General features: G+C 36.6%; 1 protein-coding gene across 1 annotated transcript in view; it reads left to right on the top strand.

Moving 5' to 3' along the window:
- GPR158 (G protein-coupled receptor 158) overlaps positions 1-18262 on the top strand; it is a 450005-nt gene that overhangs the window by 363105 nt on the left and 68638 nt on the right. The gene's annotated exons all lie outside the window — the stretch shown is intronic.

Genomic DNA, 18262 nt, shown 5'->3' with positions numbered 1-18262 from the left:
ATCAGGAAACCTGAATTAAAGTCCTGGTTTGGCTAACAGACTTACTTTTCACAAATCAGCTAATCTTTTTGGGTCTCACTTCCACACTTTGTAAGTTAAAGACAATTGGCATAGGTAATTTCAGAAGCCCTTTTTACTTCTATAATTACTTGCCAGTTTTAGGGAAATGTCCAAAAATAATCAAATGAGCATTTTCAACTAGTCTCTATTAATTCTGTTACTGTGCAAATAGGAGGCCATATCTTCGCATGGTCAGGGAATGTAACAGATCCCCTGCTTTTAAAGGGCTCTGGAAATCTATGTGGGTCCTGTTTTCAAGGAAATTCTATGCTTGCTTTTTCATAAAGAGAGATCTTCCAACAGAGGTATAGCCTCCTTATTCCATGTAATGTCAACTTTCATCAAATTCTCCTTGGCTTTACTAATGAGATATAGGAATTGGGGGAAATGAATGATGAAAGAAGAGGTCTGAATTTAACTTTGCCTTGATGGAAATTGGATCCATTTAACTTAATTCACTATAAAGGCAGACCTGTGAATTGCAAAAGGCTAATCCACAATTTACCACTTATATACGAATTTTATAACTCACAAAATAAGTTTACATATTATTTATGGATACATATAAGTAGAACAAAAGTAGAAAACATGTTGTGGATGCTTTTACATCAAATTCATTTTAGTGCTTGCCTCAGGAGAGGGTGGGAGACAATGAGACTGGAAGAGAATTAGGAAGAATCTACTTGATACTGATAAAGTTTTAAGTTTTACTTAAGGACCCAAAGCAATTAATAACAAAACTATAGACATTTATTCATTTGTGTGGTGTGCAAATGACAAAGTTATATTATTCTCAGTTTTTGTATTAAAAAAAAAACTTCACAAAATAAAAAGATAAAATTGTATTAAGAGTCCTGTGAAGAGCTGAGCTGAGCTGGAGAGAGCTGAGCTGCCAGGTGTCAGAATAGCTGATTGGGCAACAAGCCAAAATGAAAGTAACAGAAGGCCTTTAATCACTTAAGGCAATAGTATAAGCAAGAGGCTAAGCAGGAAAAAGTGCTGGCTTCCCCACTGTTCCTTTTTTCCCTCATGGAATGGCACCAGGTGAGGGTCAGATGAATCAGCACAGGCATGGGGAAATCTTTCTGCTAGGGGAGCCCTGTGTAAAAGGCTCCTAAAATGTTGTGCACCCAGGGGCTGGCTGGGGGGAGGGCTAAGAATGAGTACTGAGTTAAAGTGGAGAAAAATGTCTTCAAGGTCCTTCAATTAGGAGACCTCAGGATGGAGGCCCCTATACTAAGAATGCATATATGAGTAGAACGTGGCTGGCCAGAGTCCTAGCCTATAAATCCGTATAGAGACTGTAAATCCCTATAGAGACTGTAGGTCTGGTGTGGGGAGGGCAGCTTTTCCCCATGAGGCCTGCCAGGTAAAGCCCTTGTAATTGTCCATAGTTGGCCTGAAAAATGATACAGAAGTTTTTGGCAAGGAGCTGGACTCAAGACTCAAAACTAATGAGTTTTTGAGCTGGACTCAAAACCTAATGAGTTTTCCCACTTTGAAAAAGTCATGTGGGTGAGAAATAGACAATTTCATAACAGTATTTGGAGATTCCAGTACCCTGCTTTCAATAAACAATAACACATCTAAACAGAAGATCAAGGAAATAATATAAACCAGCTGGACCCAGCAGACATCTACAGAATATTCCCCTAGGATTAGGAAGAAGACAATAATGTCTACTGTTACCAATCCTAGTCAACATTGTACCAAAGGCTCTAACCAGAGCAATTAGGCAAGAAAATGAAATAAAAGGCATATAGTTTGGGAAGGAGGAAGTAAAATTATCTCTGTTTGCAGATGGTATGATGTTATATAGAGAAAATTCTAAGGAATCCACAATAAAACTATTAAATTAATAAATAAGTTCAGCAGGGTTACAGGATAAAAGATGAATATATAAAATCAACTTCCATATTTGCAGTGGACAATCCTAATATGAAATTAATAAGATAATTCCATTTAAAGTACCATCAAAAAAGAATAAAATATTTATGAATCAATTTAACAAAGTACAAAGACTTGTACAATGAAAACAAAACATTTAAAGAGATTTAAAAAGATCTACATATATGGAATTCAAGGATTAGAGAGCTTATTATTAAGATGTCAGTACTCTCCAAGTTGATCTACTGATTCAATGCAATCCCTATAAAAACCCCAGTTATCTTGTTGCTGACTTTCCCATACTGATCCTGAAATTTATATGGCAATACAAGAGGCTAGAATATTCAAAACAAATTCAAAATGAACAACAAAGTTTGAGGAATCATACTTTCTAATTTCCACACTTACTAGAAAGCTGCAGTAATCAAGAGATACTGCAAGGCTGCCTGGGTGGCTCAGATGGTTAAGCGTCTGCTTTTGGCTCAGGTCGTGATCTCCAGGTCCTGGGATCAAGCCCCGTGTCAGCATCCCAGCTCAGTGGGGAGTCTGCTTCTCCCTCTCCTTCTGCCTCCTCCCTGCTTGCTCTCTCTGTCTCTCTCAAATGAATAATAAAATCTTAAAAAAAGAGATACTGCATAAGTCCATGGCAAAAGGATAGATCAATAGAATATAAATCAGTGGAACAAATTGAAAGTCTAAATATAAATCCTTACATTTATGTCCAATTGATTTTTTATAAGAGTGTGAAGACAATTCAATGGGGAAAAGAAAGTCTTTTCAACAAATGATGCTAGAAGAGGTGGATATCCACATGCAGAATAATGAAGTTGGATCCCTACCTCACACTATATACAAAAATTAAAATGAGTCAGACCTAAATGGAATAATTAAAACTATAAAACTCTTAGAAGGAAACACAGATATAAATCTTCGTTAGGCAGTAGGTTCTTAGATATGATACCAAAACCACAAGATAAAATAGATAAGTTGGATTTCATCAAAATAAAAAACTTTGTGCTGCAAGTGATATGTCAAGAAAGTGAAAAGAAGGGGCACCTGGGTAGCTCAGATGGTTAAGCATCTGCCTTTGGCTCTGGTCATGATCCCAGGGTCCTGGGATTGAGCCCCACATCGGGCTCCCTGCTTAGCAGGGAGCCTGCTTCGCCCCCTCCCTCTGCTTCTCCCCCTGCTCATGCTCTCTCTCTCTCTCTGTATCTCTATGTCTCAAATAAATAAATAAAAAAATCTTTAAAAAAAGTGAAAAGAAGAAAAAAATAGAATGGGAGAAAATATTTACAATTCATACATCTAATAAGGGACTTGTATCCAGAATATATAATGAACTCCTATAACTCAATAATAAAAAGACAGATGACCCAATTTAAAAATGAGCAAAGGATCTGAGTAGACTTTTTCCAGAGAATATATACAAATAGCCAATAAGAACATGAAAAGATGCTCAACATAATTAATCATAGGTAAATGCAAATCAAAAATTGTATGATACCACTTCATACCCACCAGGATAGCTGTAATCAAAAAGACGGGCAATAACAAGTGTTGACAAGAATGTGGAGAAATTGGAAACCTCACATATTGCTGGTGAGAATCTAAAATAATGCAAACCATGTTCTAAAACATTTTGGAATTTCCTCAAAATGTTAAACACAGAGTTACCATATGACAACAGTTTCACTCCTATGTATATAACCAAGAGAAATGAAAACATGTTCACACTAAAACTTGTTTGTAAATGTTCACAGCATTTTTCACAATAGCCAAAAAGTGGAAACAACCCAAATGTTCATCATCTGATGAATGGATAAACGAAGTGTAATATATCCATACAATGGAATATTATTCATGAATAAAAAGGGATGAAGTACTGATATATGCTACAACATGGGTCAACCCTAAGAACATTATGCCAAATCAAATAAGGCAGTTTAAAAAGACCACATATTGCATGATTCCACTATATGAATTTTTCAAAATGGGCAAATTTATAGCAACAGAAAGTAGGTTGCCCAAAACAGAGGACAAATGGACAGTGGTTGCCAGTTGGTATAGGGTTTCTTTTTGGGGTGGTGAAAATGTTCAAAAATCAGTTGTGATAGGGGAAGCTTGCTGGTGCAGTTGGTTAAGCATTTGACTCTTGGTTTCTGCTCAGGTTGTGATCTCAGGGTTGTGAGATTGAGCCCGCGTTGGGCTCAGTGCTCAGCAGGAAGTCTGCTTGGGATTCTCTGTCCCTCTCCCTCCGCCCCTCCCGCTCGTGCTCTCTCTCTCTCTCTTTCTCTCTCTCTAAAAATAAATAAACCTTAAAAAATTGATTGTGATAATGGTTAAACAACTCTGTGAATAGAGTAAAAAAAACATTAAATTGGATATTCATTTAAATGAATGTTATGATATGTGAATTATATTGCACTAAAGTTGTTTACAAAACTCACAGCAATTCTTTTTTTAATTTTATTTACTTATTTGTCACAAAGAGGGGGAGCAGCAGGCAGAAGGAGCAGCAGGCTGCCCACTGAGCAAGGAGCCAGATGCAGGACTCAGTCCTATGACCCTGGGATCATGACCTGAGCCAAAGCCTGATGCTTAACCAACTGAGACACCCAGGCGTCCCTCACAGCAATTCTTGTTTGAATGATAGCAGTGTGGCTTATGTTGAACTAACGTTACCACACATAATAATTAGAAACTCTGGATTATATATATAGACTATTTGAAGGTATTGGAAAACTACCCAAAGCAGACAGAAACTGGAAGGAATTTAACCCTTGGGTAACAGAACTGCACTGGATGGGGTCCATATCATTTGACTTTCCCCTGAAGGCACTCCCCAGCTTATGCAGTGTATGTAAGCTAGAACCCAAGCAAAAACCTGAAATCTAATTGTCTTGAAGTATTGGAGGATAGATTTTAGTTCTGTTAGAGGACTTAGAAATTGAGGGGATATATTATGAAAATGGGGGAGGAGGAATGTGTCAGTGTGAGTCCAATCTGGCGAAAAACTATACAGTAATTTGAACAGTGGAAATTTAATATAGTTATTAAACTATGACAGAGAGTTAACTATAAAGATGTAAAGAGAATTCTAAATGGCATCCTAGGGCTGAGGGAAAGTACCTAAGAAAAGACAAGCTTGGAAAGGGGCTCCATCCCCAAGGCAGGAGTTTAGACCTTGTAGAAGTTGTGGCCGCAGCCCGCTGGATGACAGAGAAATGTACTGGGTTGCCTAGAAAGTGCTGGTCCACAATTGCCAAGAAAGCAAAAACCTACCTTCTGGGACCCAGGCAAAATAAGACTAATGGTCAAGCATGCAGAGAGAGAGAGAAAAGGCTTTGGGAGCCAACTCACAGACTGGGCAGCACTTGGGCATAGATTGCCAGATATAGAAAAAGCAAAGCTTAACTATATGCTGTCTACAAAGGATACATTTTAAGTAGACAGGATGAAACTAAAATGATTTAAAAGGACATACTACGCATAAGAAAACTGGAATTTGTTAATAACAAATTGGCTTTGTTAATAACAGACAAAACAGATTTCAAATAAAGGGATATTAACAGAAATAAAGAGGTACATTTTATCATAATGATAAAACTGTCAATACCTCAGGAAGACATGGCAATCCTAAACATGTGTGCACATAAACAACAAAACTTTAAGCTACATAAAAAAGCTAAAAGATACCTAAATAAATTCACAATCAAATTAAATTTTTATACTCCTGTCTTATGAGATACAATACAGCTACACAAAAATCAGTTATGATTGTAAGATTTTAAAACACTTGGCATAATTGCTATTTATAGGACACTACACAAAACAATGGAAGAATACAAATCCTTTTAAGGTACATGTGAAATATTCATCAAAATAGTCAAATGCTGTGCCAAATAATAAATCTCAATATATTTTTTATTTTTTATTGTTGTTTTTTTTTAATTTCTTTATTGTTATGTTAATCACCATACATTACATCATTAGTTTTTGATGTAGTGTTCCATGATTCATTGTTTGGGTATAACACCCAGGGCTCCCCCCCTCCCCTCTAGAACCCTCAGTTTGTATTTCAGAGTCCATTGTCTCTCATGGTTCGTCTCCCCCTCCGGTTTCGCTGTGAATTGTGCAAGACTGTTGAATCACAAATCTGTACCTCTGAAACAAATAATACAATATATGTTAAAAAAATCAATATACTTTTTAAAATGGAGATCATACAATGTACATTCTAGGACTTCAATTGAGTGAAATTAGTAATCAATAATTGTAACTTAGAAGTCCTCAGATAATTGAAAATTAATATCTAAAAAAAACAGTTTGTAAAATAAGAAAATCATAATGGAAATGAGAAAATACTTCAAACTGAATAATAAGGAAAATACAAGTTATCGAAATTACTTAGATACAGCCAAAGCAGTACTTATAAGGACATTATAGGATTATATGTTAATATTAGAAACAAAATATGACTCATGCATTCACTTTACAAATCTAGAGAAAAATTAAACCCAACATAAGTAGAAGAAAGAGAATAATAAACGTAAGAATCTATTAAATAGAAAACAAATAAAAGAGAAAGCTAACAAAACCAAGAGCTGGTATTTTATTTTAAAAAGTAATAAAGTTGACAAACCCCTAGCAAGACCGATCAAAAAAGAGAAAAGAATGCACAAACTACCAGTATTAGAAATGAAAAAGAAAATATCACTGAAGATTCTACAGACATTAAAAGGATAACAAGATAATATTACAGTAAAACTGTATCACAACAAATTTCAAAACTTAGATGAAATGAATAAATTCTTTGAAAAATACAACTTACCAAAATTGACAAAAGATGAAATTGAAAATCTGAGTAGGCATGTTCATATTAAATAAATTTGTAATAAAAAACTTCTCAAAAAGAAAAGAATAGGCCAGGTTGTCTTTATTAGCCATTTCTATCACAAATTTAAGAAAGAAAGACTGTCAGTCTTATGTACCTCTTTCAGAAAACAGAAGAGAGAATACTTCCCCATTCATATGTGTGGGGGGGGATGATGACAATATTGGGGTAGGTTAATGATTTCATAAATATTTGCACATTTTGTATGCATGTATATGTAGGACATTTTTCTGGAAATGTTTTAACATTTAAGAGAAAGAATCACATGTTCATCCTGACAGCCTTGCCAGGCTTGGCCACCCAGTGAGTTACGCACATGCGCGCGCACACACACACACACACATTTTCTGGGAAAAAAATTTTCTGCATTTTATTAGTTTTTGAACACTTTCTTCACCCTTCCCCAGTCTTAGTCTGAGCTGTGGCTACACCAGCTCCACATGTGGCTTGCTTCTGAGCTGTAAACTAGTATCTTAACCCTTGTTAAAACTACCTGTAGAGGAGTTTTTAAAAGGCAAATTATTCAGACTGTGCCCTGGAACTACTGACTCAAAGTTTCTACAAGGGAAATCAGGGCTTTCACATGCTCTAATACCATAGTGATTCTGTTGAGTCAGAGTTGAAGACCATTGCATTGGTTCTGGCCTACAAATTTTCCCACGATTATGGCTGCCTCTTCTCTGTGACTCAGTAGTTCAGTCTCTGGGATGTCACTCTTTTCTTTCCTAATTTTCTTCATGAATCATTCCAGTTTTATTTTTTAGCGTTCATTTTCCCATTTGTTAATTGCATTCTTATCTTTAGTTACATTTTTCATTTCTTTTTACTTGAAAATTATTTTTACCCTATAAACATTATTCAGTTGAACCCCTCCATGTTTACTACACTGAACAAACTGGTCAAAGTTCTTGGTGATCAGGCATTCTACAACATCCAGTCGCCATCAAAAAACCCTGTCTTTGCCTTATTACTCTGTCTTTCCTGCACAATGGTTGGCAGTGAGGCATCATGATAATGAGCTGGTGCTGTAGACTCAGGCCAGGTTTAAACCCCAGCTCTGCCACCTACTAGCTGTGTGACCTTGCACAAATTCCTCAACTTTTCTGTGCCTTGGGTTTCCCACATGAAAAGTGGAAAATATTACTAATGCCTACCTTAAAGGATTTTTGTAAGGAATAAGTAATTTGTTTCATGTAGGACACCTTGAAAGTAACTGGAATATAGCAAGTACTCATTAGATATAATTATTGTTATTACCCAATTCCCCCCAAAAAAAGACTGTGAGACAGACCCCTGAGGGGCTTCTCTCTCTTCCGGTACAGGTTTTCACTTTTTTTGATTTCTTCATCTGGTTATACATTGCCATCTACTTTCCATCTTCCAGAATTTTGTTGATATCTATCATCTGTTGGCATTTCTACTCATACTCTCTTCGGTCTTGAGTGTTTTACCATCATTAACTAGAGTTTCCAGAAGTAGCAGGCATACACATGTTCAATTTGCCAGGTTTAACTTGAAGTCTTCTTTCTTAGTCATAATTTAAACATAGACATAAATACTTGACAAGATCCAAATTATTTTTCCCAACCCACCATGACCATATCATATTTATCTCATTGTTTAAAAACATTAAAACCAAAAAAGTCATTTCTCAGCAGTTCCTAGTCATGAGCTATATGCAACAATCCCAAAATTGTGAACTTCACGATGAATTGGACTCCATGGAGAGACAGCCTTGATAGATTTCTTTTCATCTTTTAAACATTTCTCCTTTAGGGGCGCCTGGGTGGCTCAGATGGTTAAGCATCTGCCTCTGGCTCAGGTCATGCTCTCCATGTCCTGGAACCAAGTCCCACATCAGGCTCCCTACTCAGCAGGGAGTCTGCTTCTCCCTCTCCTTCTGTTTCTCCCCCCGCTGCTCATGTTCTTTCTCTTTGTTTCTCTAATAAATAAAAAAGAAAAAACTAAAGATTTCTCCTTTAAAATTATTATTCACATTATCCTTTCTCTAAATGCATGCCCTGTGTATTTAATGGCTTTTTATTCTATATTCCTCTTACATTATTCACTGTGAACATAACAGCATTTCTGACGATTTTTAAATTAAGGTTGCCTCTTGTGGTAGATAGCTTCTAAGATGGCCCCAATGATTCCTTCTTCCTCGTATTTACAGCCTGTGCAGTTCCCTCCCCTTGACTAACCTGTTTCTAATCAATAAAACACATCAATGTGAAATGAAAGAATGTCACTTCCATGATGAGGTTATAAAAGATTATGACTTCCATCTTGCAAACAGACTCTTTCTTCCTACCTTCAGGGAAGCAAATTGTTATGCTGGAGAGGCCCACATGACAAGGAATTGAGAGAGGCCTCCTACCAACAGCCAGCTCAGGGCCCCACCTCCCTTAGCCCTCAAGGAACCAAATCCTGTCAACAACCACATGAGTTTAGAAGTGTATCCTTTCCCAACTGAGCCTTCAGATGAAACCCCAGCCCTGATTAATACTTTCATTATAGTCTTGTGAGAGACCCTGAGACCAGCAATGCTTAGATTGCTAACCCACAGATACTGTGAGATAGTAGATATGTGTTGTTTTAAGCTGCTAAGTTTGTATAATTTTTTACACATCAATAGATAATGAATACACCTGGCTTTCCTGCCTTTACCCATCATACTAACAGCTCTCCTACTGCTTTAAAGACATAGTTTGCCTTGTCTGTTTCTTTCACATTCCCTCTATACTCCATTCTCAACTCCATAGTATTCAGAAGCTTCTTTTCTGTCAGTATTTGAAGATACATGTACATAAGAGGGCTAAACAGAGTTCTGATTCAAATGTGACAAATATCCAAAGTAATTCTCATGTTAATAATAAAACTGGCATTTGCTATTTATCTGTCGTTTATTAAATGATTCTATAAATACTATAGGATTTTGCATTATCTTCATTAAACTGTTGAGGAAACTGAATCCCACAGAACGTAAGGGATTTGTAGGTTGTATGTCTAATTAGTGGTAGAGCCCAGACTAGCATTTATGGCCGCTAACTCCAAATTCCTTTTTTATCAGTTTCACTAGGCTGCAGAATCTCTTCCACCTGATTGGTAGGCAAATCATATTTGCATTATTTTACAAGTGAAAATTTTCATCTTTTAAATTTTTTTCTCTTATCAGATCTCTTCTCCTGCCTCATATATATTTTCCTTAAGCTAGCTAATTCATTCCATGTGTGTGTTTATTTTCATTTAGCTCTAAACCAGGTAGGTATATCATTCTACCAGCAATCACAGGAAAAATTTCTAAGATACCTGTTGCATATATTTTATATTCTGAATTAAGTAAAGTCCCCCAGTGTCTAATGGCCTTTCATTACCACTCCATTTACCAACTCTTGTACTATTCTTTGTCCATTATTTTTTTTAAAAATTGAATCTGTAAATCATTGATCATATTTAGAGCTCATTTGTTCCTGAACCTGTTCAATCTCAAGAGATATGTTTCTACTTCTCTAACAATTTATTAGCTCACAGATAAATTATACCTTTCTTATTATCAAATTTTAGGAGAGGACCCAGAAGGCTTAACTTTACACTCCCATTATCTGCATGAATTAAACTAAAAGATTCAGTTATTCTGTGTTGTCTTACCATTTATTACATTCCTGGAAGAGATATTGGAATTGATTTTTTACTTAAATTAACTTTTTTTTTCTAATTACAGAAAAATTTTTAAATACTAAGAAGTATGTGCATACTTAATACTAAAACCAGAAAATCGCTGGCAATACTGTTAAGTTTGTGAGATACATATATTGACATACATACCCACATATACATATGTATATATTTACTGAAACTAACCCTTGCTTAATAAAAATTTGCAATAAGATTTTGAACTGAACCCTAAAAAGAGTTTATGACCATTTCAAAGAGTATAAATTTCATAGTAACAAAACAAAGCCAAAAATACCTTAACTGCAATACTTTGGTCATAACCTCACCACTCTGCTCACTGGTGTGTTTTTCTCAGAGGAACATGTAGTTCACTCATAAGAGCATCAAGAGAGAAAATAGGAAGCAGAACCATAGCTTTAGATTTTCTGTTTCTTTGTTTTTGCCTTTTTGATAATTATAGAAAACATAATTTTGAGATGGACTTCTTACTAGGAATAAACAATACATTTTCCCAATTGGCTTTTATGGGTAGCCCTTTCATGATCTGCCTTCTGGAATAAATTAAGGGTATTAAATTAAGGGTAATAAGCAGGAAGTAGATATGTTATTGTTTATGTGTATGTGTGTGTACATATATATTCATATATACAAATAAATTTTAAGCATAATCAATATCACACTGTATGCTCTCTCTATATTTTATGTGCTGCTTGTTTTTTCACCTAACATAAATCCCAAGAACTTTACCATATTCATCCTAACAGTCTGTTAGGATGGTATAATCTTCTATCCTAAGTCATGCATCATAATTTACTCTTCACCAAAAAATTATTCCTTCTGAACACATAAGCTGAGGTTGTAAAAGTTTTAGGCAAAAATAGTCACTTGTTTCTATATTATGTTTGTTGGGATGGGGTATTTCTACAAAGGGCCTTTTCTTGTGGAGAGATAGGAAAACAGACCAGGGAGCAGCATACTGCTCTTCCCTCCACCTTGCTGTGCTTTCCTGTAGGCCTGTAGGCAGCTAAGTATCACATTTCTGAATGCTGCATCCTGGAAGTCCTAAACCCTGAATGGATGAAGAAGAGGGGGAGCTGACCAAGAAAGGTGGTCATGGACAAGAAGGCTCCAGGACTGGCTGGAGGCTGAAATAGTCTCTGCACAGTTAGGGCATGACCGAAGATTTTTCAATGTTTAGTAAAACCTATGGGTCTCAGAATTAGACTCTGACAAGGAGTAGGAATGCAAATCTTTCCCTGTTATCTTTGGGCTTTTAGATCTTATTCTGGTTCAGAAAATGAGGCATGTGATGTTTTATTTAAAAGGTGCTTGTTAATTCGATACCATCTACTAGACAGTGAGTAAGTAGAATCACCAGTGAGACTTTGGCATCTTGTCATCTTTGCCTTTAGTTTTTAGAGCTGTGACCCTTTTAAATTCTTTTTATCTTTTCAGCGGTATTATAGTGGGGATTTTAGAGGAGCTATGTCAGGCATATCTCATCTGCTGTCAAAGTAACCCCAATATGTTACTTATATATTATAAATATATAAAAGTTACGTATATATTTTATATTTTAGTCTATTAATTTATCCCTCTTTTGTTGGTTTGAGTAATAGGAGCCAAGTGCAAGGTAGTAAGTTCTAGACCATGGTTCTGTAAAGACACAATCACAATCATATTCCCTTTAATTTGTATGGTAATTGCATGGGTGTAAAGTTGCATTAAGTAGTTTTTATTTTTTGTCACTTGATCCAACTTTAGATATTTAGACATTTACAGGACACACATTTTCATCCTAAATATTTCCTGTGTACAGAATCATATTTCTTCCCAAATATAGAAAAAATAAATTTAGAACACACTCATGGAACTTCAAAAATACTTATTTTATCAAGCGGATCCTGTATAAGTGTCCTTTAATATACATAGTCCCACCTACGTGATTCATTTCCAGCCTCCTACTTCAAGAGATAGCAAACCTGGTTGGATTAAGTAGTAGGTTTTAATATTAGATATTTCCAAGCGTTACCTTTATGGACTGTCCTCCAGACAAGATACCAGCTTTATTCTTCACTCGTTCAGTAGGGATTATTGGGAGCATGGTAAACTGGAGAAGGTTAAGTGGCCCTGGAAAATATTGAACTGGAGAGACTCTTCCTTGTACAAAGAAGAAGGAAATTGTAGATGTGGCAGAGAGAGTCCATAAAGCTTTAGAAGTCCTTCACATCCTTATCAAAAGACAACTTTATCAACAGAAGTCTTACCACGGGCATCTGTCACTGTGCTCCCATTACCCAGTAATCTTTTTCTGTAAATAAAACTGTTCCTACACACCCACTAACATAAACACTAAAACATGTTGCACCTCACTCACCTATACAAGTGATTTAATTCACAACCAATTTCACCGAACTGAAGCAGGTAACACTTGACGAGTCAGTTAAGAAAGTAGAACTGCTGTGTCCCACACTATCAGGAAACTGTTGCTCAGATCCTTAAAATATCAGGCCTAAAGCCAGAGCTTCACACCTTTCCTCTCAGAACTCTGGGAAGAGCATCGGACTGTGCTAGCTTCTGACCATTTTACCTTTCCAGCATTCCTCTTCTGAAAGCACTGGGCCTTGCATCTCCTGAGCCAACACAGCAGAGGTTAAATTTCTATCTCTGGTGTTGTGTCTGTATTTACAAAAGAAAGTTATTCTATTTAAAAATGTTCTTCTATTATGTGCATATTTGGAAAGCCTAATATTCTTTTCTCTTGTGGTTCTCTTTTCTTCCCCATTAGCTCTGTTCAGTATCCAAAGAGTATAGGCAATCAAGCTGACTTCAAAACTAACTGAAAAAAAATTCATATTTGATGAAATGGGTGTATAATCTGTGCAGATTTGTTTGTAATGAGGGGAATGCTTGGAAGGCCATTTCCAGAACAGCAGTGCTTTTTAAAAACACAATGCCTAGAGTATCCCCCCACTGAGATCAGCTGATTGAATTTTGTAAGCATCTGAAAAAACTTCCAGTGTTGAAGAACCAAGTCCTTAAAATATACAGAGGGTTTCTCTTTCTCTCACCCTACCCTCCTAAACCTGCTTACAATCTATACCCAGTGCTCATGCATCCAGCAATTATGCATGCTCTTGGGTCCTTAGAGTACTCAGTGATGGGTGTGGTACACTTATGTCCTACTTCTCACACACTAAATATCTTTATGCCTTATCATTAGCTTCTAGTATTGGAAAGAGAACAGGAAAAGTTTTCTCTTGAAATATGTACTTTGAAAATATACCTGAGGCAGTTATTCTAGTAGAGGAACTTTTTGTGGGTTCTGGTTGAAAAACAATCTTTTATAACCAGGGCAAATTAGGTAACCCCATTAAAGTTCAGTCTCTTTATCTTTAAAATGGGAATAATAAAGTATACCTAGACCCTAAATGTAAGGAAGATGTCTATCACAGTGATCAGTGGGGGGGGGGGGGCGCCACAGGAAGCTATTATGAATGCTACATAAAATGGCAGCTATTTGTATTATCATCATCGTTCATAAATTCTTTGGCCCAGTGGCTTAGGTTTTCTCCATTTCTTCCTTTATGAAGGTTTGTCATAAAACTTGTCATTAATTTGGAATTTGGGAAGGGATATTTACAATAATTTGTAATCTATACATTTATATACATTATATTTAACAAGAAAAGTTGAATTATTTAGATTTGAAAAATATTGAAACTTCCTCATCTTTTTTTTTCCCCCTTTCTCATTACGAAGTATATTAACTACTAAAAAGCTAGATCTGGGTTAGATGTTGTATAGACAACTTACACTCAATATATCAAAAAATAAACTTAACCATCTTTTCTCCCTCCTTCCTTCCCCTCTCCTTCCCTCCTTCCCTTCCTTTTTTAAAATTTCTTTCCTTGGTTACCTACGATTGGTTACCTACTGTTGGCAGGTACAATACTAGGGAAGGGGTATGCAATCATGAGTAAGATAGTTACAATCCCTGCCCTCATGCAGCTTACAAACTAACTAGTCGAAATATTTAACAAATGAATTACAGAAACAGTTATATCAAAATAGAGTTGATAAGTGTGATGAAGGAAAGCTCAGAATTCAATACAAGTAAATAGTGTGCAGATAAGATGGAAACCTGATTCAGTCTGGGGAGTGCCAACTCTGAGCTGAGACATGAAGGATGAAGTGGGGTGAGGAGGTTTCTAAGTAGAGCTTAGTTATACTCAGATTGATGCATCTTTTTTATTTTATCTGTTTCTTTCTAAACACAATCATCCTTCCAGTCACCCAGGCTTAAAATCTTCACATTATTTTTGACACTTTATTCGCTTTTGCCTCAACAAATAATCAGCTGCCTGCCCAATTTTCTTGATTCAGCATGTTCTTTCCTCTGTTCTCATGAATGCCTGAATTCCCATTCTCACTACAGTAGTTATGTCCTTCTTTACCATTTTCCTACAGCTGTATTTTTTCTTTCATTCAACACATATTTATGAGCACTTTTGTGTGCCTGGACTTTAGTTAGTTAGTGCCAGTATTACAGAATTGAACGTGATAAACATGGTTGTCACAAAGCTTACAAATCGAATGCAGTGCTGTGGATCCAGTGCTATGATCAAGTAGGGACGGTGTGCTAAGCCACAGGGAAGGCTTCTTCTTCCTAGAGGGGGAGTGATTTAGACTGAAGCCTGAAAGGTGAATAGGAGTAAGCCAGGTACAGGTGAGACAGTTGGATTGTATGAGGAACATCCAGTCAGAAGGGACAGCATATGCAAGGATCGGACGGTGTGAGTAGGTGGAAAGTAATGATGTAATAGAAGTAAGCTGGTATCTATCATCCTAAATAATTTAGACTTTTGGGGCACCTGGGTGGCTCAGTTGGTTAAGCATCCGACTCTTGATTTTGGTTGAGGTCACTCAGTGTGGAGTCTGCTTGGGATTCTCTCTCTCCCTCTCCTTCCTCCCTGCTCCACCCCCTGTGCACACATATGCGCGCTCTCTCCCCCCCTCTCTCAAATAAATAGTCTTTTAAAAAAATAATAATTTAGACTTTTTCATAAGAACCCTGAGTTAAGGAAGCAGAAGCATTTGGGGACTAGAGTAAAGGAGGATGCTAAAATAAGATGTAAGAAAAGGAAAAGGTTCGATGAGGAAGATGATGAATTCGTTTTGTTTTGTTGTGATTTCTCCTAACTGGCCTTCTCGCCTTCAATATCTTCCCTTTCCATAGCATCCAGGCATCTCGTGTGATGCTGCCAGATTAACTCCCAGGAACACACTTCTGATCTCAATTTAAAGAAGTTTAATGATATGTTTGGTCATGGAATAAAATCTGAATTCCTCACCCTTTTATTTAAAGCTTACAGTGAACTGGTCCCACCTCTGTTTTAAAGCTTGGGTGGCTCAGTCGTTAAGCATCTGCCATCGGCTCAGGTCATGATCCCTGGGTCCTGGGATCGAGCCTTGCATCGGGCTTCCTGCTCGGCCAGAAGCCTTCTTCTCCCTCTCCCTCTGCCCCTGCTTGTGTTCTGTCTCTCGCTGTGTCTCTCTCTGTCAAATGAATAAATAAAATCTTTAAAGCTTGGTTTTTAGTACTCCCCTTTATGTCTTCCTGTCCATAACCATGCACTCCACACTCTTGAAGCTTTCCCACAACCAGGCCTTTGTCTTGGGCTCCCTCCCCCTTTCCTGTTTGCTTACATACTTAAACCCTCTCCTCCTCCAGGTCCTTACTCAGATGTGAACCCTCCCACGATAATTCACTTGTTTCCACTGAGAGTAATTCCTCTTTTCTCTGAATCCTCAGTATGATTCAGTTCACAGTATAATAGCATTTGTCACCTCCCCCATGTGGTAGAACTATTTAGAGAGGCAAGACATGAACTCAGGAAGTCAACTGCCTGGATTCAGATCCTAGCCCTGACATTTTCTGGCTGTGTGATGCTGAGCACATCTCCTAAATTCTCTGTGCGTCATTCCTCTGTTGCAAAATAAACAGTCCTACTGTATAAGGTGTTGTGGGGATTAAATAAGTAAATACTGTAAAAATGCTTACTTTTGTGTCTAGCAATAGTGCTGTATAAATATTTGGTATGATCATGCCATTATTTTTATCATGTACACGGAGCATCCACTCTTCTAAACTATAACTTGAGGACCTAATCCACATCTGATTTATTATAATGGCTTCTAAATTGCAGACTAAATAAATAGTGAATGAGTGAATCAGAGTCACAATGATTAGTGAATCCTAATTGGACTTTTCACATAGTTTATCTTGAAGATAACATTTATTTCTGACCAACTCATTTACAGTAACAAGCCCTCAAATTCTTCATTTGTGAAATAAAAGTTTGAAGCTATAACAGTAGTTCCTGAACAATTCAAGAGCAATTCTTTCCTCCAAATATTCCGACTTCTGTCTCACATTCTTCACCTTTGCTTATTCATGCCCTTAATCATTGTTCGGTGTGCAATGGAAAACTTTGTAATAAGTCACAGGATTTTGTAGATTCCAGGAATCCTCTGTGTTAGAATAAACTCTAAAGTCATTTCTAATAGAAATATTTGAGATTTTTGTATATTCTAGACTTTAGGTCTCTCTCTCACTAGTTTCTAATCTGTCATTTCTCTCCGCCATGAGAAGGAACACATATCCCCTAACCTCTTAATCTTCTACCAAGTTTTCTCCATTTGTTTTTTTTCCCCTAAATTTTCCCTTCTTCCTTCAGCTCATATTCCTTACTAAACAATACAGCTTATTTTGCAGAACTTATAATTACTGCTGGACTCTTGTGTAAAGGGACTGTTTCTAAAATATATGAGCTAGGGGCGCCTAGGTGGCTCAATCGTTTAGCGTCTGCTAAATAAATAAATAAATAAATAAATAAATAAATATATGAGCTGAAACCTAGAACACACATTTACAGAATTTAAATTATTTTGTGAAAATAGCAAATAAAGGAAATGTTTTTGTATCAATTCTTGGATAACTCCAAGTACTTTCCTGGTAGAATGAATTTTAAAATCACATCTTTATCTGCATCTTTCAGCATAGACCTAATGAATTAGAAAATTAAGGACAAATACTACATATACATAAAGCAACATTATCTCTTGGCCACACCTATTTTTACCTTCCTTTGATTTCTTCTTAATACCAGCCTTTTTGCCACTCCTTGAGAATTTAATTCTAATGGTACTGAAAGTACCTAGTTTAATATCTTTATAAGGTAGAACTATTTGAGAAATACCATCAGAGAGTTGTCAGTAATGTCATTCCTGGCACTGTTGGAGAGTAGGACCCCACTAGTAAGATATCAACAAGAAAATGTCAGCACCCACCCCATGTCACCCAGCTATGCTTTGTTTCCCAATATTTATATCTTTGGGATTTAAAAAAAAAAACCTAAAATAATAGAGTTTTAGGAGTGAGTATATTTTTCTGTTATGATGACCTTCTTTTCAGAAAAATCAGTTTAGGCCTGCCGCTCCAGCATAAGAGTAAAAGTCTACAGTCTTCAACAACATTTATTCTTTAGATTTCTTGAGCAGGGCCAAACCTATTCCTGTTTTATGAGGGCTTGTTCAAAACCACCAATAGCATATGAAAGGTAACACATACAGTGCCTTGCACATGCCTTTTGACTGCCCCCACCCCCGCCCAGAATTGACCACTTGTTCCTTGGGTCCCAATGAACCTGCCAGATGTTTATCACAGCACTTTTGCTACTT

The sequence above is a fragment of the Zalophus californianus genome, chromosome 9 (assembly GCF_009762305.2).
Source record: "Zalophus californianus isolate mZalCal1 chromosome 9, mZalCal1.pri.v2, whole genome shotgun sequence".
Lineage (NCBI taxonomy): Eukaryota > Metazoa > Chordata > Mammalia > Carnivora > Otariidae > Zalophus > Zalophus californianus.
Note: the sequence above shows the minus strand (reverse complement) of the source record. Positions and strands in the feature narration are given on the sequence as shown.